The 23953-nt window shown below is 51.6% G+C and overlaps 1 non-coding gene and 1 pseudogene across 1 annotated transcript; both read right to left on the reverse strand.

Annotated features, from left to right (window-relative positions):
- LOC132574436 (probable cation-transporting ATPase 13A5) overlaps positions 1–23953 on the reverse strand; it is a 61397-nt pseudogene that overhangs the window by 30526 nt on the left and 6918 nt on the right.
- TRNAP-GGG (transfer RNA proline (anticodon GGG)) lies at positions 11716–11787 on the reverse strand. The gene has a single exon. It is a non-coding gene; the product is annotated as a tRNA-Pro (tRNA).

The raw sequence follows: 23953 nt of genomic DNA on the forward strand, positions 1-23953 counted from the left end.
AGGCCTCCCACGGAAAGTGGGGCCAGGAGCTTCCAGGGACTGTTACAGAAGCCATTCACATGTGCCGGATGAACACAGCCACATTCTGCCGGCCAGCTGGCTGCCCTGGGCTGGATCCGGGCTCTGCCCTATCAAGGCTTCACCCCCAGATCTCTGCTGGGCATGCAGGAGGGCCTGGCTCCATTCCTCTGGGCATCTCCAGCTGAAAAGACTGAGCAGTCGGGGAGGCAAGAGACGTCTCTCTGCCAGAGACCCGGAGAGCAGCTGCCAGGTTGAGTGGACAGAACCGGCCTGGATGAGCTGAGGGGGGCCTGGTCCAACTCCGGAAATATCTGGGGACTTTAGGGGCGGAGCCAGGAACAAGGTTGGGACAAGCACAACTGAACTCCAAAGGGAGTTCTGACCATCACATTTAAAGGGACCACACACCTTTTAAATGTCTTCCCTCCACTGGAATAATGGAGAGAGGCACCTTCTTTGAGGGCTCATAGAATCGGACCCCCTGGTCCAATCCTTTTGAAACTTGGGGGATGTTTTGAAGAGAGGCACGAAATGCTATTCTGAAAATTTGGTGCCTCTACCTCAAAAAGCAGCCCCAGAGACTCATGGATCGATTCTCCATTATACCCTATGGGAATCGGTCTCTATAGGGAATAATGTCCAGCAAACATTTCCCTCCCCCCCTCGCCCCGCTTTCCGATGACCCTGAAGGGGGGGAGGGTCTCCACACTGGGGGATCCCCTGCCCCTACCTGGGGATTAGGTAACCAACCGAGAATTGCAGAATAATGGAGCAGGAAATAGGTAAAAGCCTCCGCGAGAAACCAGCCTCAAAAATGTTAAACAAATAATGTAAGTGCTTTATATATAAACAAGCATGAATAATATAAAGCGAAATTAATCAAAGAATACACACAGACCACACCCGCACTCAAGTCTCTTAATGGACTAATCAATGCTGCAAAAGTCATAGAAACAGTTCAGATGGCGGCAAACGTAGGTTCTTCTGAGGAGTCCAACACTCCAAGATGTCCTCACAAATACAATGAAGAGCTAATCCAGTGCAGCAAGGCAAATAAGATGCGACAGGGCCGTACTTGATCCCCTGTTTCACAGTAAAGCTTCTACCAGCTGCACAGGAAAATGTACAAATCAATGTACTATAAGAGTAAATATTTTTCTTAAAAAGATATATAAATGCAACATTGCATACCTTCTAGACATCATCCTACATCCTACAAAAGAGCAGAGCTTCAGAATTCTCATCAACAGCGTGAGCACTAAACAGATCACAAGGTGAAAAATACACGCAGGTGCTACAGAAATCCAGTCGGTTAAAGTTACAGACATCCTCTCACAGTAACTTAACTCCCAAAAAAAGTTCTTTAAAGAAAACACGATAGATTCCAATCATTATTAAGTCCCTTGTGTACCAGAGTCTTGAGTTTGAAGATCCATCGCTGATGCGATTATTAGATCTGATGTTTGTAAAATAGGACCTCCGGCTATTCAGAATGGAGGGCGCTTTAAATGTGGAGCGTGTGCCCTCTCTCTGGACCTTAGAGAGTTTATACACCCTATTGCGGGTTTTAGGGTTACCCTCAAGGATACTACAATGTGCTCGACTAAATTATGTAGGTATTTACAGGGTTCTCTGCCCATGCCCTGGAAAGCATGATTGGGATCTATCGTGTTTTCTTTAAAGAACTTTGTTTGGGAGTTAACTTACTATGAGAGGATGTCTGTAGCTTTAACTGACTGGATTTCTGTAGCACCAGTATGTATTTTTCACCTTGTCGTCTGTTTAGTGCTCACACTGTTGATGAGAATTCTGAAGTTCTGCTCTTTTGTAAGATGTATGATGGTGTTTAGAAGGTATGCAATGCTGCATTTTTATATCTTTTTTAAGAAAAACATTTACTCTTACAGTGCATTGATTTGTACATTTTTCTGTGCAGCTGGTAGAAGCTTTACTGTGAAACGGGATCAAGTACGACCCTGTCGCGTTTTATATGCCTCACTGTGCTTGATTATCTCTTCATTGTACTCGTGAGGACATCTTGGAGCACTGGACTCTCCAGAAGAACCTGCCTTTGCCACCATCTGAACGGTTTCTATGACTTTTGCAACGTTGATTCGTCCATTAAGAGACTTGAGTGCGGGTGTGGTCTGTGTGTATTCTTTGATTAATTTCACTTCACATTATTCATGCTTGTTTATTTATAAACCACTTACATTATTTGTTTAACATTTTTGAGGCTTTTAACCTATTTCCTGCCCCACCTGGGGGCTGACACCCCTAGATGAAGCAAGGTCTGATTCAGTGCCTGGCAGCTTCCTTGCCCCCTTCCACAAGGGCAGCAGAGCCCTGCCAACTTCCCTGGGATCCGGCTGGGGGGGGGACTGGGCCCGGGGCCAGCCCTCCCACCAGGCAAACGAGGGGATTGCCTAGGGCGCCAGCCTTCCGGGTGCGCCATATTGGGCACCCCATGTGACTCAGTGACGTCATCAGTGCGGGGGGGGGGATGCCAGAATATAGCCTTGCTGAGGGTGCCGGTCACAGTCGAAGGCCAGCCCTCACTGGGAGTCCTACCTGCCGTGTGGGCAAGGGATGATGCCCCAGAGGTCCAGGCTGTCTTCCGTCAGGGTGCCAGTCTAGATTCAAGGAAACAGCAAAACCACTTCAGTGCCGGGGGGCAAGGGCTCCCATCTGCCCATCACGCCCAGCCTGAAGGAGAAACTGAAGGAGGGAGGGAAGGAGTGAGGGGAGAGAGAGACGGGAGAGAGAGGGAGAAAGCGGGAGAGAGGGAGGAAGGAAGGGAGGGAGGGGAGAGGGAGGGAGGAAGGAAGGAAGAGAGGGAGGGAGGGAGGGAGGGAGGGAGGAAGGAAGGAAGGAAGGAAGGAAGGAAGGAAGGAAGGAAGGAAGGAAGGAAGGAAGGAAGGAAGGAAGGAAGGAAGGAAGGAAGGAAGGAAGGGAGGGAGGGAGGGAGGGAGGGAGGGGAGAGAAAGAGGAGAGAGAGAGGGAAACAGTGGGAGGGAGGGAGGGAGGGAGGGGGGAGAGGGGAGAGAAAGAGGGAGAGAGGGGGAGGGAGGGAAGGAGGAAGGGGAGAGAGAGGGAAACAGTGGGAGGGAGGGAGGAGAGAGAGAGAGGGAAGAGAGAGGGGGAGAAAGCAGGAGAAGGAAGGAAGAGAGGGAGGGGAGAGAGAGGGAGAGAGCGGGAGGAAGGTAGGGAGGGGAGAGAGAGGGGGAGAGAAAGAGGGAGAGAGCGGGAGGGAGGGAAGGAGGGAGGGGACAGAGAGAGGGGAGAGAGAGAGGGAGAAAGTGGGAGGGAGGGAGGGGAGAGAGAGAGGGGACAGAGAGAGCAGGAGGGAGGGAGGGAAGGAGAAAGGGGAGAGAGAGAGAGAGAGGGGGAGGGAGGGAGGGATTGCTCCAGGGCTTCTGCTGCAGATAGCCCAACTTCCCTCAGCCACTCCATCCCCCCCTCCTCAGCCTGCACAAACGGGGGGGGGGGGCTCTCCGCGCACCTTGTCAAAGCAGACCAGGTTGATTTGCCCGCCAATGTTGATCCTCTGAGGGCTGATGCAGAAGATCTTCTTCTTCTTCAGCCTCCGCTGGGCGTAAACGATGCCGGTGGTGAGGGCGGCAGGGAGGGCCGGGGGCACCGGAACCGTCAGCATGAGGAGGGCCATGACCAGGGTGAGTGATCCGGGTTGCTGGGGGAAGAGAGAGCCCTCCAGATGGTCAAGACAGAGTGCTGTCCCATGCCAGCGGGGGGGGGGGGGGCAATGGGAAGCTTTCCCCTGGGGCAGCTGGTCCCTTGGAGAGTGGGGGGAGAGGGGCAGGCAAAGTCCAGCCAGAGGTGGAACTGGGGAAATGCTGCCCATCCATGATCTGATCTTCTCTCTCTTTGAAAACCAAAGCCCATCTCACACCTCTAGTTAGGGCCAACCCAGAGGACACAAAACTGTGTTGTCAGATGGCCCCAGGGAGAGCCTGGCTGCAACATGGGGAGGTGGCGAAGAAGAATCTCTCCCTCCCCACCCAATCCCCCACCAATTTTTGATGGACGCTTCGGTTGCACGGCTGGGTTTGCTTCCTGGGATTTCTCTCTGGATCTCGGAGGGAGTGGGGGGGGGAGGTTGCAATTTAATTGGTGCAACAAACAGACGGCCCTCTGGACCCACAGGGCAAGCCTCCCCCCACCCCCAAATCTGGCACTCTGCCCAAATGACCCCAGGATTCTGCAAAAGGAATCCCCTCTTTCTCACGCTCCCTGGTTCCCACCCTCTTCTCCAACCTCAACCTCACCTTGTGGCTGGTGTAAACATAGATGGCGTAGACCGTGCCCAGGATGGCGATCACGACCAGGCCCAAGATGAACTTGAAGGCGTCTCTGTAGATCTTGAAGTTCAGGGGCTTCGGGTAGAGGATGGATCTCACCAGGTCTCCCTTGGCCGTGTTGAAGCCTGCAGCAAGATGTCCCGTCGGAAGGAAAGAGGGTCACAGAGGGAGGAAAAGCGCAGGAGTGAGCAGTCTCTGAAGCAGTGAGCGGTGAAGCCTGCAAGCTCACACCCTGCGAGTCTTTCAGGTCCTCCTGGACTCCTGCTCTTTTCTACTGCTACAGACAGAGTAATACGGCGACCCAAACTTGAGGGCACCAAATTAAGTGGATAGTTTCAGGATGGGAAAAGGAAATACTTCTTTACACAGTGAGTGACTGAAATGTGGAATTCACTGCCGGGAGATGTAGTGAAGACCACAGGCGTCGGCAGTTCTAGAAGAGGGTTAGACAGATTCATGGAGAAGAGGTCCATCGACAGCTACTAGACGTGGAATAAAAGGAACCTCCATGTTCAGTGTCAGTCAACTGCTGAATCCCAGAGCCAGGAGGCAACTCCAGAGGAAGGCCATACTCTCCATCCATACCCAGATTTGGCCCCCAGGCTACATGTTTGACACCCCTGCTCTATACCCTGTTGTTGGACCTCCAGAGGAACTGGGTGGCCACTGGGTGAGACAGGTGGCTGGACTAGATGGACCCTGCCTGATTTGACCCAGCAGGGCTCTTCTGACGTTCTTCTCAGGGGAAGGCCTCGGCCTCTCTGCCCTGTTGTTGGCCCTCCAGAGGAACTGGCTGGCCACTGTGTGAGACAGGAGGCTGGACTAGATGGACCCTCACTGGTTTGACCCAGCAGGGCTCTTCTGACGTTCTTCTCAGGAGAAGGCCTTGGCCTCTCTGCCCTGTTATTGGCCCTCCAGAGAAACTGGCTGGCTGCTGTGTGAGACAGGCGGCTGGACTAGATGGACCCTGCCTGGTCTGACCCAGCAGGGCTCTTCTGACGTTCTTCTCAGGGGAAGGCCTCAGCCTCTTTGCCCTGTTATTGGCCCTCCAGATAAACTGTCTGGCCGCTGTGTGAGACAACAGGTTGGACTAGATGGACCCTCCCTGGTCTGACCCAGCAGGGCTCTTCTGATGTTCTTCTCAGGGGATGGCCTTGGCCTCTCTGCCCTGTTGTTGGCCCTCCAGAGGAACTGGCTGGCCACTGTGTGAGACAGGAGGCTGGACCAGAGGGACCCTCACTGGTCTGATCCAGCAGAGCTCTTCTGATGTTCTTCTCAGGGGAAGGCCTTGGTCTCTCTGCCCTGTTGTTGGCCCTCCAGAAGAATGGGTTGCCCTTGTGTGAGACAGGATGTTGGACTAGGTGGATCCTCCCTGGTCTAACCCAGCAGGGCTCTTCCTATTTTCCCAGAGGCCCTGAACATGGCTCTCTGAAGGTCCAGTCGACTCTGCTTGAAGTTGTCAGCTTGTTTCTCTTACCCGGTTCCAATCAAGCAAGTGCCGGTATGCCTCAATTGTGGAGTGGTGGTTGCTTTCTTTCCATGGCTCTTCTGCTCCACCTGGTTTGACCCACCCCCACCCCCCCTCCAGAGAGGAGCCCCCTCTCACCCGTCTGCAACACGACTGCTCTGGGGGGCCCTTTAGCGGTCTGCTTGGTCTGGATGACTTCCGTGCCGCAGAAGAGGACGTGCCGCCGGTAGTCCTCCACGCTGTGCGTTTTCCAGGGGAGGGTGTTTTCCGTGTGGGGCAGGGCGGTCTTGGTCACTGGGACGCTTTCACCTGAAACAGAACCCATGTCTGTTTGTCTGGCTTGTCTGGCTTTCACCGGCGCAGGCACCAAAGCCCACAGATTAATTAAATAATGAATTATTAGGCCAAATGAAGGAATCCTTAGAGAAGGATTCTGGTGATGCTCCACAAAATCCGGTTGTGGCTTCAAGGCTGCTAGTCGCAAACCACTGGAAACAAAACAGGTTTCCTTCTATTGAAATCTGGCTCTGGAAATATTGGCTAAACATAGTTATCGAGAAAACAGCAGTTGGTAAGCAATTAAGAGAAGGAAACAGACAGGCTCAGGGAGACAACACCATCAGGAGTGTACAAAACCCGCAAATCAGGTCCTTACTGAGAGCCATGAGCACACAAGCTCACTTGCTCAGCCGAGGCCAGTCCATGTTCTGAGAGCTCCCAGGGCCCCTCCCCTCTTCTTCCCCCACAGCTCCCCACACGCCCTCCTTCCCTTCCCCCACCTGCCCACGTGCCCCTCCCCTGCCTGCTCACGAGCTCTCTCCCTTCCCATGTCCCCCCCCCCCCCCCCGACATCTGCAGCCTTTTCCCCAGGCAGGGAGTGTCGCTGGACACGCAAAGACAGGAATAAGCTTGCCATTCCCCAGATCCCGGCGGAGGTTCTTCCACTTTCCCAGGCTCCTTCCCGCCCCCAGTCAGCTGGCCGAAGGGGGGAAGCCCCATCCTCAAAGCCACCGTGTCACTTTCCCCCTCCGGAGGCTCCAGTCTCCGATTGAAAGGCTTCCACTTGGGATGGGGTGTCTGTGTTACTTGGAAGAAGCTGGCAGCAACTCGTGAGTAGAGAGGCCAATCCGTGGCTTCAGAGTCGCCAGAAGGGGGGTGGAATGTCTTCTGAGCACTTCATTATTCCCTATGTGGAGATCGATTCTCATAGGGTGTAATGGGGAATTGATCTGGAGGTTTCGGGGGCTCTGGGGGAGCTGTTTTTTGAGGTAGAGGCACCAAATTTTCAGTTTAGTATCTAGTGCCTCTCCCCAAAGTACCCCCCCCCCAAAAGTTTCAAAACGATTGGACCATGGGGTCCAGTTCTATAAGCTCCAAAAGAAGGTGCCCCTATCCTTCATTATTTCCTATGGAAGGAAGACATTTAAAAAGGTGTGCTGTCCCTTGGAGTTCAATTCTGCTTGTCACACCCTTGTTCCTGGCTCCGCCCCAATGTCTCCTGGCTCCACCCCCAAAGTCCCCAGATATTTCTTGAATTGGACTTGGCAACTCTAGACAGGAAGCTGCCTGATATTGAATCAGAGAACCAGTCCATCTTGTCTACTCAGGCAGGCAGCTGCTCTCCAGGGTCTCAGGCAGAGAAGGTCTTTTCACAACCCCTCCGGCCTGGTCCTTTTTAAATTGGAGATGCTGCTGGGGATTGAACCGGGGACCTTCTGCGTGCCAAGCAGAGGCTCTTCCATTGAGCCACCAGGGCCCCTTTGTGCCCCTCAGCCCTTCCTGCCCTCCCCTGCTCGGTACCTGTCAGCATCCCCTCGTTGATGATGCAGCTGCCGTCCAGGAGGATGGCATCACAAGGCAGGGAATGCTTCTGGCCTTCTAAGAGGAGGATGTCTCCCGGCACCAAGGAAGAAGACTTCATCTGACGGCGACCTGCAGGGAAGCAAGACCAAGGATGAGGGGGGCTCGGAACACAGTCCTGGAGGACTGGGAGGGGCTGCTGATACGGATGGGCCCAGATTGACACCTGGGTGACTCTCCTATAGGGATGGGCACAAACTGAAATGAACCAGAAAGCAGGGGCTTCCTCAGGAAAATCAGAGGGGAGCAGAAAATAGGGGGTTGAGTGGCTTGGAGCCATTTAAACCCCTGCTTTCTGCTCCCCATTGCTCAGCTGTTTTTTATGGCTCTCAGCCATTTAAGCCCCTGCCTTCTGCTCTTCACAGACTGCCACACATTGCTCACAAATGGCTGTAAAATGTGTGGAAGTTCATGGCAGATGTTCATTTTGCAAACTACAAACTGCCCAAAATCCATCATGAACTTTTGTTTGTGAGCTGGCTCGTGCCCGTCTCTGCTCACCTACTCTGTCTTTGGGGGAGACAGCCACTTGCAAGGAAAAGCAGCCGGAAGACTCCTCTTTAAGCCACAATGGAACGAATGGGATCTGGCCCACCCAGCCTCCTCTCCTCTCCAGAGTCCTCCAGGACTCTGGTCCAAGCACCCCTGGACCACGTCTTCTCACATGCCGCAAAGAGCCAAATAAGAAGAATGGATTCTCTGCTCTTCTTGGTGGCTCATGTTGAGCTTCTGACAGATTCCCCAATGCAAGCAATTCCAGAGCTGAGGAGCCACCACGAAGGAGGCCTCTCCATGGTGTCCTCCTCTGGTGGGCACTGCCAGGAAAGTCCCTTGATGCTTAGAAGATGAGAGCCAGTTTGGTGTAGTGGTGAAGTGCGCAGACTCTTATCTGGGAGACCCGGGTTTGATTCCCCACTCCTCCATTTGCACCTGCTGGAATGGCCTTGGGTTAACCATAGCTCTCGCAGAGTCCTTGAAAGGGTAGCTACTGGGGGAGCTCTCTCAACCCCACCTACTTTACAGTGCGTCCGTTGTGGGGAGGGGGAGGTAAAGGAGATTGTGAGCCTCTCTGAGACTTTGAGATTGAGAGTATAGGGCGGGATAATAAATCCAATATCTTCTTCTTCTCTGTGGTACAGAAGGCCTAAGCCCCAGAGAACTTGGTTGGCCAAAACCAGCACCTTGACTTGTTTCTGGACCTAGGGTTGCCATCCTCCAGGTGGGGCCTGGAGATCTCCTGGAATGACATTTGACTCCCAGACTACAGGAATCACTTCCCCTGGAGAAGACAGCAGCTTCAGGGCATGAACTCCCATGGCATCGCATCCCTCCTGACCTCCCTCCTCAAACTCCCACCCCCTCAAACTCCACCCTCCAGAAATTTCCCAGCCTGGAGTTGGCAACCCTCCAGACGAGACCAAGGAGCACCAGCCTGGGCCATCAGCATCCTCCTCCCGAGAGCTGAGAGCACCCACAGACTGCCAAGGAGAGGCAGAATGCCCAGAGGTGCCATTCTGCCGGTGATTCTTCTGTGGTTTTTAGAGGTGCCAGGAGAGAAGATGGAGAGGGTCAGCAGAAGGCAGCTGCCGGGGCTGCAACACACACCTTCATCTTTAATCCAGGCTGTGACTGTGACGTTGTTGTGTTCTTCCACCAGGTTGTGTAGCTTGATGGATTGCTGCAGATGGGAAAGCGGAAGGTGAGATGCCGGGAGGGGGCCTTTCTGCACACAGCCTGGCAGGAATGGGGTGGGGCGGAGGAGGGGCACACAATGGGGAGGCCAGCTTTGCTCTCTGGGAACCTTCAGCTGCCAACACCAGGTCCCCAAACAAAGCAAAGGGAAACCAAAGAGGCTTCTTGTGGCCCCACCCGCTCTTCCCTTGCCCTGGGCTGCAGAGAGCCTGAAGGAGCCGGACAGTCAGGGGAAAGAAGCTCGCTCAGGAATGTCCCTGGACAGATAGACTGCTTCCGTCCATGGAGGGCCAGGAGCCTCCTCCCCCACATACTGGCTTTATTTATTGAAAACCTTTATCAGCCGCCTTTCTTCCTTACAGAGTTCAAGGCAGCTTACAATGTACATAAAACACATCAAAAAACCATAAAAATAGAAATTTAAAATTAGAAATTTAAGTCTCCCAATAACTTATTCAAATGTGATCCTAAATAAAACCACCAGCTGCCTCCTAAAGATCACAAGCGAGGGGGGGGGGGCAGGCGCACTTCCCTGGGGAGGTTGTTCTAAAATCATGGGGCCGCCACTGAAAAGGCCCCTTTCTCTTCTGCCCACCAAATGAGCTTCTTTGATGGCCAAGAGGGCCCCTCCCAGCGGTCTCAATCCCCAGACAGCAACATGCGGGAGGGAGAGGAGGTCCCATCAGGTGCATCTCCCCCTTTCCAAGGTATCGGAAGGAGTGAGCTGTGAGTCACGAAAGCTCCTCCTGCCACAGATTTTGTTAGTCTTGAAGGTGCTGCAGGACTCTGGCTCTTCTCGCCTTTCCAAGAACGCTTGTCACAGGGAGGCAATGAGTGGTCCAGAAGGCAATTAAGCACTTCCCCCTACTGCCTTAGCAGCCCCGTGGCGCAGAGTGGTAAAGCAGCAGTACTGCAGTATTGTGATCCGAACTCTCTGCTCATGACCTGAGTTCCATCCCAGCAGAAGCTGGTTCAGGTAGCTGGCCCCAGGTTGACTCAGCCTTCCATCCTTCCGAGGTCGGTCAAAGGAGTACCCAGCTTGCTGGGGGGGGAAGCGTAGATGACTGGGGAAGGCAATTGCAAGCCACCCCGTAAAAAAAGTCTGCCGTGAAAACGTTGTGAAAGCAACAAAGTCACCCCAGAGTCGGAAACGACTGGTGCTTGCACAGGGGACCTTTCCTTTCCTTTTCCCTACTGCCTGAATGACAGCCAGTATTCACATTTTTCCTCTTTAACTCCTGAGTTTGCAAACCTCTTCCCAGCTTTAGCTCCCCCCCCCTTAGATTCTCCCCTACTGAGACTCTGCTTCATCATCATCATCATCATTACTATTATTATTATTATTTTATTTCTATTCCGCCCCTCCCCCCTTTTGGGGGGCTCAGAGCGGAGTACAACAATTTCAATTAAAATCACAATAAAATTATTATTATTATTATTATTATTATTATTATTATTATTATTATTATTATTATTATTTGTTGTTTGTTTGATTATATTCTGCCCATTCGCCCACTGGGGGCTCAGAGCGGAGCACATCAAAATAGAAATAAAATCACAATAAAATCACAATAAAACCCATTACAACATTCATTAAAGTGCCACAAGATGATTCAGCAAGATGCCATGGCAGCAAGGAGGTATAGCACAAAAATAGTACCACAATACGGCACCACAGTACAGTAGTGCAGAAGAGCAGTAGGGGGGAGGCCATAAACAGATGCCCGCTGCCTCATCGAAAGACCTGCCGGAACAGCTCCGTTTTGCAGGCCATACGGAAGGCTAATGAGCCAGGTAGGGCCTGGAACTCCACAGAGAGCTGATTCCACCAGGTCGGGGCCAGGACTGAAAAAGTAGAGGCAAGACGGGCGTCTCCTGGGCCAGGGACTATCAGAAGTTCTTGGGAGGCCAAGCGAAGCCTGTCTTTCATATGAACATATGAACCTATGACGCTGCCTTCTACTGAGTCAGACCCCCCTCGGTCCATCAAAGTCACTCTTTTATACTGAGACTGGCAGGGGCTCTCCAAGGTCTCCAGCTGAGGCTTTTCACGCCTCTTTGCCTGGACCCTTTTGAGTTGGAGATGCCAGTGGGGATTGAACCTGGAACCTTCTGCTTCCCAAGCAGATGCTCTACCACTGAGCCACAGCCCCATTCATGGCTTTCCAGGGTCCCAAGCGGAGGTTTCTCACACCTATTTGCCTGGACCCTTTTTAGTTGGAGATGCCAGGGATTGAACCTGGGACCTTCTGCTTCCCAAGCAGATGCTCTGCCACTGAGCCACAGCCCCATTCATGGCTCTCCAGGGTCTCAAGCGGAGGTTTTTCACACCTATTTGCCTGGACCCTTTTTAGTTGGAGATGCCAGGGATTGAACCTGGGACCTTCTGCTTCCCAAGCAGATGCTCTACCACTGAGCCACAGCCCCATTCATGGCTCTCCAGGGTCCCAAGCTGAGGTTTTTCACGCCTACTTGCCTGGACCCCTTTTGAGTTGGAGATGCCAGTGGGGATTGAACCTGGGACCTTCTGCTTAGCAGGCAGGTGCTCTACCACTGAGCCACCGTCCCTCATGTCGAATAAGAAAAAGTAGGCGTTTATCCAGACCCGTGATGTCCAATTTGTTCCAGAAAAGATCCCTGGGAATAGAGTCAAGTGCCCCTTTTAAATCAAGGAAGGCCACAAACAGCCTTCTTCCCCCTCTACCGCTGTATTTCTCTATCAGATGGTTAAAAATTATACAGTGGTCCATTGTAGATTGCCAGGACAAAATCCGATCTGTTCCCTACTTGGGAGATTTTGCTCTTTCGTCCACGAAGTGAGTTTTCCCAAGAGGTGTCTCGCATATAATTTGCCTGCTATGTCAAGCAGACTAATTAGGTGATAGTTCTCTGGTTCTTGTGGGGCACCCTTCTTATAAATTGGGACAACTATGGAATTTGTCCATGATTCAGGCACGGCCCCTGTTTTATCGATCACTGTGAAGAGAGTCGCCAGAGGGGAAGCCCCCCAGTCAGAACTGTTTGTAAATAATTCTGGTGGGAGTCCACCTGGGGCTGGGGCCTTCCCTGCCTTTAAATTATTGAATAGATTACTAATCTCATTAGGACTAACAGGGGGCCATTCAGGTGGATCTTCACCCAAAGGGTGATTAACATGTGGAATTCACTGCCACAGGAGGTGGTGGTGGCCACAAGTATAGCCACCTTCAAGAGGGGTTTAGATAAAAATATGGAGCAGAGGTCCATCAGTGGCTATTAGCCACAGTGTATGTGTGTATATAAAATTTTTTGCCACTATGTGACACAGAGTGTTGGACTGGATGGGCCGTTGGCCTGATCCAACATGGCTTCTCTTATGTTCTTGATCTTGCTGATCAGATACAATGGTCAGAGGGTCAAAAAATAAATGATGGAAATGGTCTATCCAGACCTCGGCAGGAATGGAGTGTCTAGAACAGTGACTCTTCACATCAGAAGCACCAGTAACTAATGACCTGAAAAGTCTACCATTAGAGGCAGTAGAGGCACTAATAAGGAAATCCCAGTTCTTAATAGATAATTGTCTTTCCTTATGAGCCACTGTATCTTTAAGCTTATTTTTCAGTTCGAAGTAACTCAGGGGAATATTAGCAGCGAGGCTGTTACGATAAGTGCGATATACTAGCACTGGGTGCAGCCTGGAACCTACCCAGGAGTGCGCTTCCCATTTGTGCTTTGAGGATGGGTTTCAATCCACCCCTTCCCCAACCAGCTCCTCTTGTTTGGAGTGCCTGCAGTCGCCTTCCTTCAGCGGGGCTTCTCCCCGCCTCCCATCCCCAGTCCTGACTGTGGTGCATCCGTGGCTGAAGCCCCTCGCACGGAAATGGTGGACAGGGAGTGTTCTGCACTATCACTCCCTTCCACTGGGCAAAGACACCCCCCAGGGACTCCAGAGCTGGGCAGGCCCTGCAGGCTTCAGGAATCCACTGGGTTCATCCCAAGATAATCCAGGTCCAGCGGGGTGTGGCTCACACTCTGGAGCTCCAAACAGGCCTGGTTTTTTGCCAAAGCACCGTGAATGCAGGGCACATTGTTTCTGCGCTCGTGCACTGGAATGCACTGCAAAACCAGACCAAACTGAGCAGTCCTCCCACTGGTACATATTTCCATCTCCTGGGGGCATTTCCACACTGGTCTGTGCAGCTGCTTGCCAGCTTTGTCCTGAGTGGCATCCTGGCATGGGAATGGCACTGCACCACTGCCCTTGAACATCAGACCCGGGATCACAAGGCCTCCTGGGCCAGCCTGTCTGCAGGGAGTGATGGAGCCCCCCCTCCGCCTCCCAAGGCCTCCCACTCACCCTGTAAGCAAAGGCAGGAGCAGCCTCTGCTCTCCCTCTCCAGAGGAGAAAGAAGGCTGACTTTCAGAGGCAGAACTAGTGAATTTGTACAGCGCAGCCAATAAGACTTGCTCTCCCCTCAACCATGGGATATTATCTACTTTGGGTCATCCTTTACCAACTTCAGAATCCAACACTATGTAGATCCTTTTCATAAGAACAGAAAAGAAGCCCTGTTGGAGCAGGCCAGTGGCCCCTCCAGTCCAACACTCTGTGTCACATAAGAACATAAGCGAAGCCCTGTTGGATCAGGCCAATGGCCCATCCAGTCCAACACTCTGTGTCACATAAGAACAGAAGAGAAGCCTTGTTGGATCAGGCAAGTGGCCCATCCAGTCCAACACTCTGTGTCACATAAGAACATAAGAGAAGCCCTGTTGGAGCAGGCCAGTGGCCCCTCCAGTCCAACACTCTGTGTCACATAAAAACATAAGTGAAGCCATGTTGGATCAGCCCAATGGCCCATCCAGTCCAACACTCTGTGTCACATAAGAGAAGCCCTGTTGGATCAGGCCAATGGCCCATCCAGTCCAACATTCTTTGTCACATAAGAACAGAAGAGAAGCCTTGTTGGATCAGGCCAATGGCCCATCCAGTCCAACACTCTGTGTCACATAAGAACATAAGAGAAACCACGTTGGATCAAGCCAATGGCCCATCCAGTCCAACACTCTGTGTCACATAAGAACATAGAAAAAGCCCTGTTGGATCAGGTCAATGGCTCCTCCAGTCCAACACTCTGTGTCACATAAGAACATGAGAAGCCATGTTGGATCAGGCCAATGGCCCCTCCAGTCCAACACTCTGTGTCACATAAGAACATAAGAGAAGCCACATTGGATCAGGCCAATGGCCCATCCAGTCCAACACTCTGTGTCACATAAGAGAAGCCACGTTGGATCAGGCCAATGGCCCATCCAGTCCAACACTCTGTGTCACATAAGAACATCAGAAAAGCCATGTTGGATCAGGCCAATGGCCCATCCAGTCCAACACTCTGTGTCACACAGTGCCCAATATATGTGTGTGTGTACACACACACACACACACACATATGCACACATACTGTGGCTAATAGCCACTGATGGACCTCTGCTCCATATTTTTATGCAATCCCCTCTTAAAGCTGGCTATGCTTGTGGCCGCCACCACCTCCTGTGGCAGTGAATTCCACATGTTAATCACCCTTTGTGTGAAGAAGGACTTCCTTTTATCCATTTTAACCTGTCTGCTAGACTTAATGTCCTCTCCTCAGCGATCCTAAGAGGAAGAGTAAATGGCACACCTTTCCTCAATAGATTGTGTCCTTGTGCAAGCGGTTCCATTGGGACAGTATTCCACATGCTACTAGAATGCCGTCACTACATCAGTGTACAGCATAGCATTTTATCACCAATTCTTGGTAGTATTTTAGATTTATCTGACTCACACAAATTGCTTTTTCTGCTAAACAATACTGCTGATGATGTTACTGAAACTGTGGCAAATGGAAACTCCAGACCGCTCTACTTACACGTAGTGCTATGGTAGACTAAGTTATTTTGTAAAGATTTAATTCATAACTTTTAAAGAATGGAACTTAAAGATGGAATATGTGTTTTATACATCTGCACATCTTATTTCTGCATTTTCCTTTATCCTACTCTTTTCTATACTAACAGTTTTATAATGCCAATAAAGGAAATTGCTATGTAAGGAAGGCTGACAAAGCAGCCGACTTACCTGCCGCAGGTCGTAGACGGTGAAGGTGATGGCGATGATGGACAGGAAGATGATGGTGGATGAGTATACAAAGTAGTTTTGGGACAGCCACAGGGTCAGGGTGAAGGCTTGGAAGACGTAGAAGGGGTTCAGGATCTAGAGACACAAGAGAAGCCCCGCGGTCACAGGCAGGCTTCGGCGGCACAGGGAGGGGGCAACCACACGAAATGCTCATCAATGTGTCATTTACTGGCCTCCCTCTGTTGAGCTACAGACAACGTGGCCCCCGGGCTGCAGAACCTGTCCTCCGAGGAGAGTCGGGGACGTTTCACTTTGGAAAAAGACAACAAAAGCCGGGCATGACAGATGCTTATAAAATTAAGCACACAGTGGAGAGAGTGGACAGAGAAAAATTTTGCTCCCTCTCTCAAAATACTACAACTCAAGGGAAGAAGAAGAAGAAGAGGAAAAAAGAAGAGGAAAAAAGAGGAGGAAGAGATTTATACCCCACCCTTCACTCGAAGTCTCAGAGCAGTCTACAATCTCCTTTCCCTTCCCCTCCCCACAACAGACACATTATGAGGTAGGTGGGGCAGAGAGAGCTCTTCCAGAACCACTCTTGAGAGAACAGCTCTTTCAGGAACGGTGACTGACGCAAGCTCACATCAGCAGGTGCGAGCGGAGGAGTGAGGAATCAAACCCGGTTCTCCCAGATTACAGTCTGGGCTCTTAACCACTATGCCAAACTGACTCTCATGGAACTGATGGGCAAATGGTTCAGGATGAACAAAAGGAAATGTTACTAGTTTACACAAAGAGTGATTCAAATGTGAAATGCTTTGCAGGAGGATGCAATGATGGGCACAGGAAGAAACAGCTCGAAAAGGGGATTGGATCAGTTCATGGAGGAGAAGTCTATCCGAGGCTCCTAGCCATGGTGGCTGAGGGGAGCCTCCACAGGCAGAGGCAGCCAGGCTCCAAATCCCAGATCCAGGAGCAACATCAGAGGAAGGCCTTGGCCTCTGTGTCCTGCTGGCTGGTTAGGGAGCTTTCAGTCTAAGCTCACATCTGTATTTGGCGATGACAGGAAAGGAAGGAAGGAAGGAAGGAAGGAAGGAAGGAAGGAAGGAAGGAAGGAAGGAAGGAAGGAAGGAAGGAAGGAAGGAAGGAAGGGAGGGAGGGAGGGAGGGAGGAGGGGAGGGAGGAAGGAAGGAAGGAGGGAGGGAGGGAGGGAGGAAAGGAGAAAGGAAGGGAGGAAGGAAAGGAAGGAAGGAGAAAGGGAGGGAGGGTGGAAGAAAGGAAGGAAGGGAGGGATGAAGAAAGGAAGGGAGAGAGGGAGGGAGGAAGGAGGACAGGAGGGAGGGTGGGTGGAAGAAAGGATGGGAGGAGGGGAGGGAGGGAGGGAGGGAGGGAGGCAGGAAGGAAGGAAGGAAGGAAGGAAGGAGGGGAGGGAGGGAGGAAGGAAGGAAGAAAGGGAGGGAGGAAGGGAAGGAGGAAAGAAGGGAGGGAGGGAGGAAAGAAGGAAAATAGATGGGGAGGGGGAAAGGAGACAAGTAGAAAGGAAGCAACTTTAAATGCATTCTGGCTAGGCTTGGAGAAGTGATTTAAAGAGACATGCCTTCTCCAAGCCCGCCAACAGGGCAGTGGGGGCCTCAAGAGCCACACAATGTGTGTGAAAGAGTCACCCCTGCTTTAAGTCTTTTCCACAAAGCACATGAAAACAAGGCTGTGGGTCGGAAAGACCTTTTTGCAAAGATGCCGGTTACCTCTTTAAAAAGCAGTTTCCAGATGGGGCTAATTTCCACTTCAATGGTGTTAGGCCCACAAACTAACTTCCTGAGAAAGAAAGAGAAGGAGGACAGGGCATTAATATCTGTGCCATAAGAAGCCCGATCTGACAGGGATTGGTGTGGGGAGAGCGGCCATGCCATACCCCTAGGAAAAGAACCCTGGCGCACACACACACACACACACACACACAGTTTTCAGTCCTGACAACTCAACCAAGTTTGCTTTGCTGTGACCCAAGAAAGAGCTGGAATTGGAAGAGGGAACACTGCGTATCCTTCCTTGGAGGTTTTTAAGTCGAGGCTGGATGGCCATCGATCTGACAGCAATGCTGAGCCTGTGAATTGAGGGGGAGGTGTTGGTGAGTTTCCTGCAGTGTGCAGGGGGTTGGACTAGATGACCCTAGAGGTCCCTTCCAACTCTAAGATTCTATGTTTCCTGACCATTAGAGCGGTTCCTGAGTGGAACAGGCTTTCTCAGGAGGTGGTGGGCTCTCCTTCCTTGGAGGTTTTCAAACAGAGGCTAGATGGCCATCTGACAGCAATGAGGATCCTGAATTTAGGGGGAGGGGTTTGTGAGTTTCCTGCATTGTGCAGGGGGTTGGACTAGATGACCCTAGAGGTCCCTTCCAACTCTATGATTCTACATTATGGGGAAGAAGATAACACTCTTATTTCTTGGTGTTAAACAATTTTATTGATAACATATGGTAACAATATCCATTTATGTCACCTCTATCCCTAGCCCATATGATATTTTCCAAACTCCCCTCCCTCCATTACTAGACTCCCGCCGAAGCTATAAAGTTAACTTATAAAGGTACCCTTAACGATCAAAATCTAAATTCATATTCTAACTTTCCCTAATACTTATTATTAAAACACTCTTATTTCTTTCATATCTGCACTCAACGTTTTTGTAAGCAAATATTTTGTACCCTGGGACAGACATTCATCAGGAAATGGGTCTCCTACAAGCGAGGTTAAAGTACAGGATTAGCCAAGCCAGTTTCTCTTTAGGGTGCTCCTACATAGAATCATAGAGTTGGAAGGGGCCTCCAGGGTCATCTAGCCCAACCCCCTCCTCCTGAATTCACAGGATCCGCATTTGGCAGATTACCTGCGCGGAGGGGCCGGGCAGCACCACAGAGGGGCAGAAAGAGGATGGTGAGGCTCCAGAGGGGGTATGGTATGCCAAGCAAGGGGGGAGGGGGAGAGAAGCATTTCAGACACTTCCTGAGTGCCACCCTCCAGTTTAGAGGAGACCTCAGAAAGCAAGGGGGAATGCCCAGTTCTCTGAGCCTCAGAATCACATGTTGAGATGCTCTGGCCCCGGGAGGTTCCTCCAGCTTTAAGCACTGCAAAAGTCCACTATCTAAGACTTCATTGAGACCCTCATGAGAGGTATGTAATTCATCTTTCCGCTCCCAAAGAGGAAGGGGTGGGATGGGGGAAGAGAATGACCTTCTGATGTTTGAGGCCACCTAAAGAGTCTGGGACTGAGGTGAGATTTGAAGAGGAGGCCTCATATTCTGAAGGAATTCATTAGTGGACCCTCCGGACAGAAGCGACAGAGGGCTCGGAATGCATTCAGCTCTCAGAAGCCATGCCAGCCTCCAGGTGGGACCTGGGGAATTATAACTGCTTCCCAGACTACAAAGATCCGTGCCCCTGGAGGAAAATGGATGCTTTGGAGAGTGGACTCTGCATGGCATCGTGGCCCGCTGGGTTCCTGGTCCTCCCTGGGCTCTGTTCCCAATTCCCCAGGAGTTTCCTAGCCTCAGTCTGGCAACCATAGCTCTGAGGCAGCAGCTGGCTAGACAGGGGCCATACCGGAACTCCTGCTGTTCCGTGGTCAGCCCCTCAGCAAACTTGTGATGGATTTCATAACACGTGTTGCTGTCCTCCAGTGACCTGGGAAAGAGGAAATCCAAGGCAAATCACACCACAATCAGAGACCTTTTATTATGCAGAACTTCCCACCAACAAGTCATAAGAACCTCAGAAGACCCCTTCTGGGTCAGAGCAGTGAAGATCTATCTAGTGCAGCCTCCTGTCTCACACAGTGGCCAACCAGTTCCTCTGGAGGGCCAACAACAGGGCAGAGAGGCTGACGCCTTCCCCTGAGAAGAACATCAGAAGAGCCCTGCTGGGTCAGACCAGTGAGGGTCCATCTAGTCCAGCCTCCTGTCTCACACAGTGGCCAACCAGTTCCTCTGGAGAGCCAAGAACAGGGCAGAGAGGCTGAGGCCTTCATAAGAACAGAAGAGCCCTGCTGGATCAGACCAGTGAGGGGCCATTTAGTGCAGCCTCCTGTCTCACACAGTGGCCAACCAGTTCCTCTGGAGAGCCAAGAACAGGGCAGAGAAGCTGAGACCTTCCCCTTAGAAGAACCTCAGAAGAGCCCTGCTGGATCAGACCAGGGAGGGTCCCTCTAGTCCAGCCTCCTGTCTCACATGGTGGTCAACCAGTTCCTCTGAAGGGCCAACAACAGGGCACAGGGGCCAAGGCACTTCTGGCTCTGGGATTCAGAAGCTGACTGCCTCTGAATGTGGAGATTTTAAAAGATGGACATGAAAACTCACCCAATTCTGTGGAACTGTTTTGCAGAGACGTCCCATAGATAGCGGATTTTTTGTACCCGGATGTATCTCACCTACATGAATGGGGTGCAAGACAGCCATTAGGAATCACCAGATCAAATCCCTGGTGGTTACTGAATTCCCCCTCCCCGGCTGTAATTTGGGCTGGATTTGGGCTCTGCAGGTTGAGGAGGACTTGTGGTGATTCTCTGGGCTTGGCCTGGGTCCTTGTGCCTCAGCAAAGGTGGGAGTCACTCCAGCACACCCCTCCTTTTTGTCTCCCAAGCAGCAAGGAAGGACTGCCCCCCACAGAACAGGCTGAGTTTGGACGATGCCCACAGTGCCCAGGGCCCCAGAGTACACCCCAACATCCACAAGCTATGGCATTCTCAAAGACTTTCCTTGTGGGCCCTGAGAAGGACCAAGAGGGCTACCCATCATCCAATGCCCACTCGCCCTAGGAGGCCTTAGGGACACCATTCATGACCCCCACCCCAAGGACCTGGAGGCCTTTGATTGTATTAAGGTCAGTAGAGTGGGATTCTGGGAAAGGGAATGGTTGGGGGTGCAGGAGATGCCCACCTCTAGCCTCAGGAAGGGGTAACGTGAGATGCATCTTTCCTCCTCCACTACGGGATGAGTTGGGGAAAGGCTTCTTCCCTGTCTGCCCTTTACCCCACAGCCTACATTGTAGCCCCACTGAAAGTGGTACTTACTTTCAACTGTGGCTTCATTACGGCTTTGGATATGACACATTCTTTGTCAGCACTAAGAACGTGATTTGATTTATCTTCGTCCAGAAGTTTCGACAAGTCAATCCAGATCACCTTCTTCCTCGTGTATCTCTGAAACTCATCCTGGGGGGGAGGGGGAAACGTTTACATTCTTGGGATACAGATCTTAAAAATGGTCTGCTTCTGTGTTATGAACCTCCTTGAATCAGGGTAAGGGAAGCACAATTGCTTCTGTGGCTGAAGCTGCCTTGCCAAGAACTCTTGAGTGGTACAGACCTCAGAGGACAAGCGGTTCAGGAAAGGAAAGGTCCCCTGTGCAAACATCAGTCGTTTCCGACTCTGGGGTGACGTTGCTTTCACGTTTTCACGGCAGACTTTTTACAGGGTGGTTTGCCATTGCCTTCCCCAGTCATTACACTTTCCCCCCAGCAAGCTGGGTACTCATTTGACCGACCTCGGAAGGATGGAAGGCTGAGTCAGGGTGTCTGTTGTGGGGGAGGAAGGTAAAGGAGATTGTGAGCCGCTCTGAGACCCAATCCTAGAAAGGGCACTTTCTGGGAGAGCCCTCTCAGCCCCACCCACCTCACAGGGTGTCTGTTGTGGGGGAGGAAGGGAAAGGAGATTGTGAGCCGCTCTGAGATTCTATCCTAAAAAGGGCAGTTTCTGGGGGAGCCCTCTCAGCCCCACCCACCTCACAGGGTGTCTGTTGTGAGGGAGGAAGGGAAAGGAGATTGCGAACTACTCTGAGACTCTGTCCTTGAAAGGGCAGCTGCTGTGAGAGCCCTCTCAGCCCCACCCACCTCACAGGGTGTCTGTTGTGGGGGAGGAAGGGAAAGGAGATTGTGAGCCACTCTGAGACTCTTCGGAGTGGAGGGCGGGATATAAATCCAATATCTTCATCTACCTCACAGGGTGTCTGTTGTGGGGGAGGAAGGGAAAGGAGATTGTGAGCCGCTCTGAGATTCTATCCTAAAAAGGGCAGTTTCTGGGGGAGCCCTCTCAGCCCCACCCACCTCACAGGGTGTCTGTTGTGAGGGAGGAAGGGAAAGGAGATTGCGAACTACTCTGAGACTCTGTCCTTGAAAGGGCAGCTGCTGTGAGAGCCCTCTCAGCCCCACCCACCTCACAGGGTGTCTGTTGTGGGGGAGGAAGGGAAAGGAGATTGTGAGCCACTCTGAGACTCTTCGGAGTGGAGGGCGGGATATAAATCCAATATCTTCATCTACCTCACAGGGTGTCTGTTGTGGGGGAGGAAGGGAAAGGAGATTGTGAGCTGCTCTGAGACTCTTCGGAGTGGAGGGCGGGATATAAATCCAATATCTTCATCTACCTCACAGGGTGTCTGTTGTGGGGGAGGAAGGGAAAGGAGATTGTGAGCCACTCTGAGACTCTTCGGAGTGGAGGGCGGGATATAAATCCAATATCTTCATCTACCTCACAGGGTGTCTGTTGTGGGGGAGGAAAGGGAAAGGAGATTGTGAGCTGCTCTGAGACTCTTCGGAGTGGAGGGCGGGATATAAATCCAATATCTTCATCTACCTCACAGGGTGTCTGTTGAGGAGGAAGAAGGTAAAAGAGATTGTGAGCCGCTCTGAGACTCTTCGGAGTGGAGGGCGGGATATAAATCCAATATCTTCATCTACCTCACAGGGTGTCTGTTGTGGGGGAGGAAGGGAAAGGAGATTGTGAGCTGCTCTGAGACTCTTCGGAGTGGAGGGCGGGATATAAATCCAATATCTTTTTCTTCATCTTCTTCAAAGAAGGGTCATTTCGCTGGCCAGGGCTGTTCGAATGATACCTGGAGATTTGGGAGGGGGGGGGTGGATCCTGAGGAGGGAGGGATTTGGGGAGGGCCTCAGCAGGGAACAGCACCATAGAATCCCCGTTCCAAAACAAACATTTTCTCCAGGGGGACTGATCTCTGTAGCCTGGAGATGAGTTCTAATTCAGGAGATTTCCAGCCACCCCCTGGAAGTCGTTAACACTGCTGTGTCTGCCTATGATCTCCTTCCAGCCAGTCAAACCTCGGCAAGAATTCTCTGTATCATTACGTTTCCACAGCAATTTTCTACCTGAAAGTGACAAGCCTGGCTTCAGGTCCTCTGCAGCAAATAACAAATAAAATACCTTCCACGCTACAATGATAAACAGCTGTGCAGGAAGAAAGTGGCTCACACCATGCCCATCAGCTTGAGCCTGGTATTTCCTTAGGCATTTGCACATTTTCAGATCATCCAGGCTACCATAAGCCATGAGGCTTAGAAATTTTATACCCTATAAAAAGAATGTTCCAGATGGCTAAACTTTGCAGCGCACCGGATCTCTCACTTCTGAGCGGGGAGCTCAGCACACCTGGGCATGCTGAGTACAGCCTGCTCTGGTCGTAACATCCGAGGATGTGGTCTGCCTGGGAGAAGGAAAGGAACCTACCGTGGCTCTGAGCAACACCACGTCTGCCTCCTGCAAGTCGCACGGCACACAGTTCGCCCAGACGTCCCAAGCCGGCTTCCAGTAAAAGATGAGCAGGAGAGCTCCACAGCTCAGGAAGTACCCAGCAATGCACAGGGCCCTCCGGAACCAGTGGGACTTGTAGCCAAATATTTCCTGTGAAGGACATCAATTTGAAGAGGTGTGAAGGACCCTGAGGCATTTTCTCGAGAGCAGAAGTACACGCCATCTTGAACTGGTATTATCCCTCCCCTAGTCACCTGCAGGTGGAAGAAAGGCAGGCAGCAACTCCACACTCCTTAAGCCAACTTGTCTCTCTGAAAACCCCTAACCTCCCCTATTCCCCAGTGACTTCACTGGCTGGGCTGCCGCCTCCAAGCTGGGAACTTCCCGGTGACTCAGGAGTGGAGGCTGGGGGGAGGGGGTTGAGGAGGGAAAGGCCCTCCGTGGGGTATAATGCCATAGAGTCCACCTCAGAATTGGGGTGAGGATTGCTTGCTTAGAATCATAGAGTTGGAAGGGACCTCCAGGGTCATCTAGTGCAACCCCCTGCACAATGCAGGAAACTCACAAACACCTCCCCCTAAATTTACAGGATCTTCATTGTTGTCAGATGGGCATCCAGTCTCTATTTAAAAACCTCCAAGGAAGGAGAGCCCACCACCTCCCAAGGAGGAAGCCTGTTTCACTGAGGAACCACTCTAACAGTCAGGAATCATAGAATCCTAGAGTTGGAAGGCACCTCCAGGGTCATCTAGTCCAACCCCCTGCACAATGCAGGAACCTCACAAACACCTCCCCCTAAATTCACAGGATTTTCATTGCTGTCAGATGGCCATCTAGCCTCTGTTTAAAAACCTCCAAGGAATGAGAGCCCACCACCTCCCAAGGAAGCCTGTTCCACTGAGGAACAGCTCTAACAGTCAGGAAGTTCTTCCTAATGTTGAGTCAGAAACTCTTTTG

Source organism: Heteronotia binoei, chromosome 6, assembly GCF_032191835.1.
Source record: "Heteronotia binoei isolate CCM8104 ecotype False Entrance Well chromosome 6, APGP_CSIRO_Hbin_v1, whole genome shotgun sequence".
In the NCBI taxonomy this organism is placed as follows: Eukaryota; Metazoa; Chordata; class Lepidosauria; order Squamata; family Gekkonidae; genus Heteronotia; species Heteronotia binoei.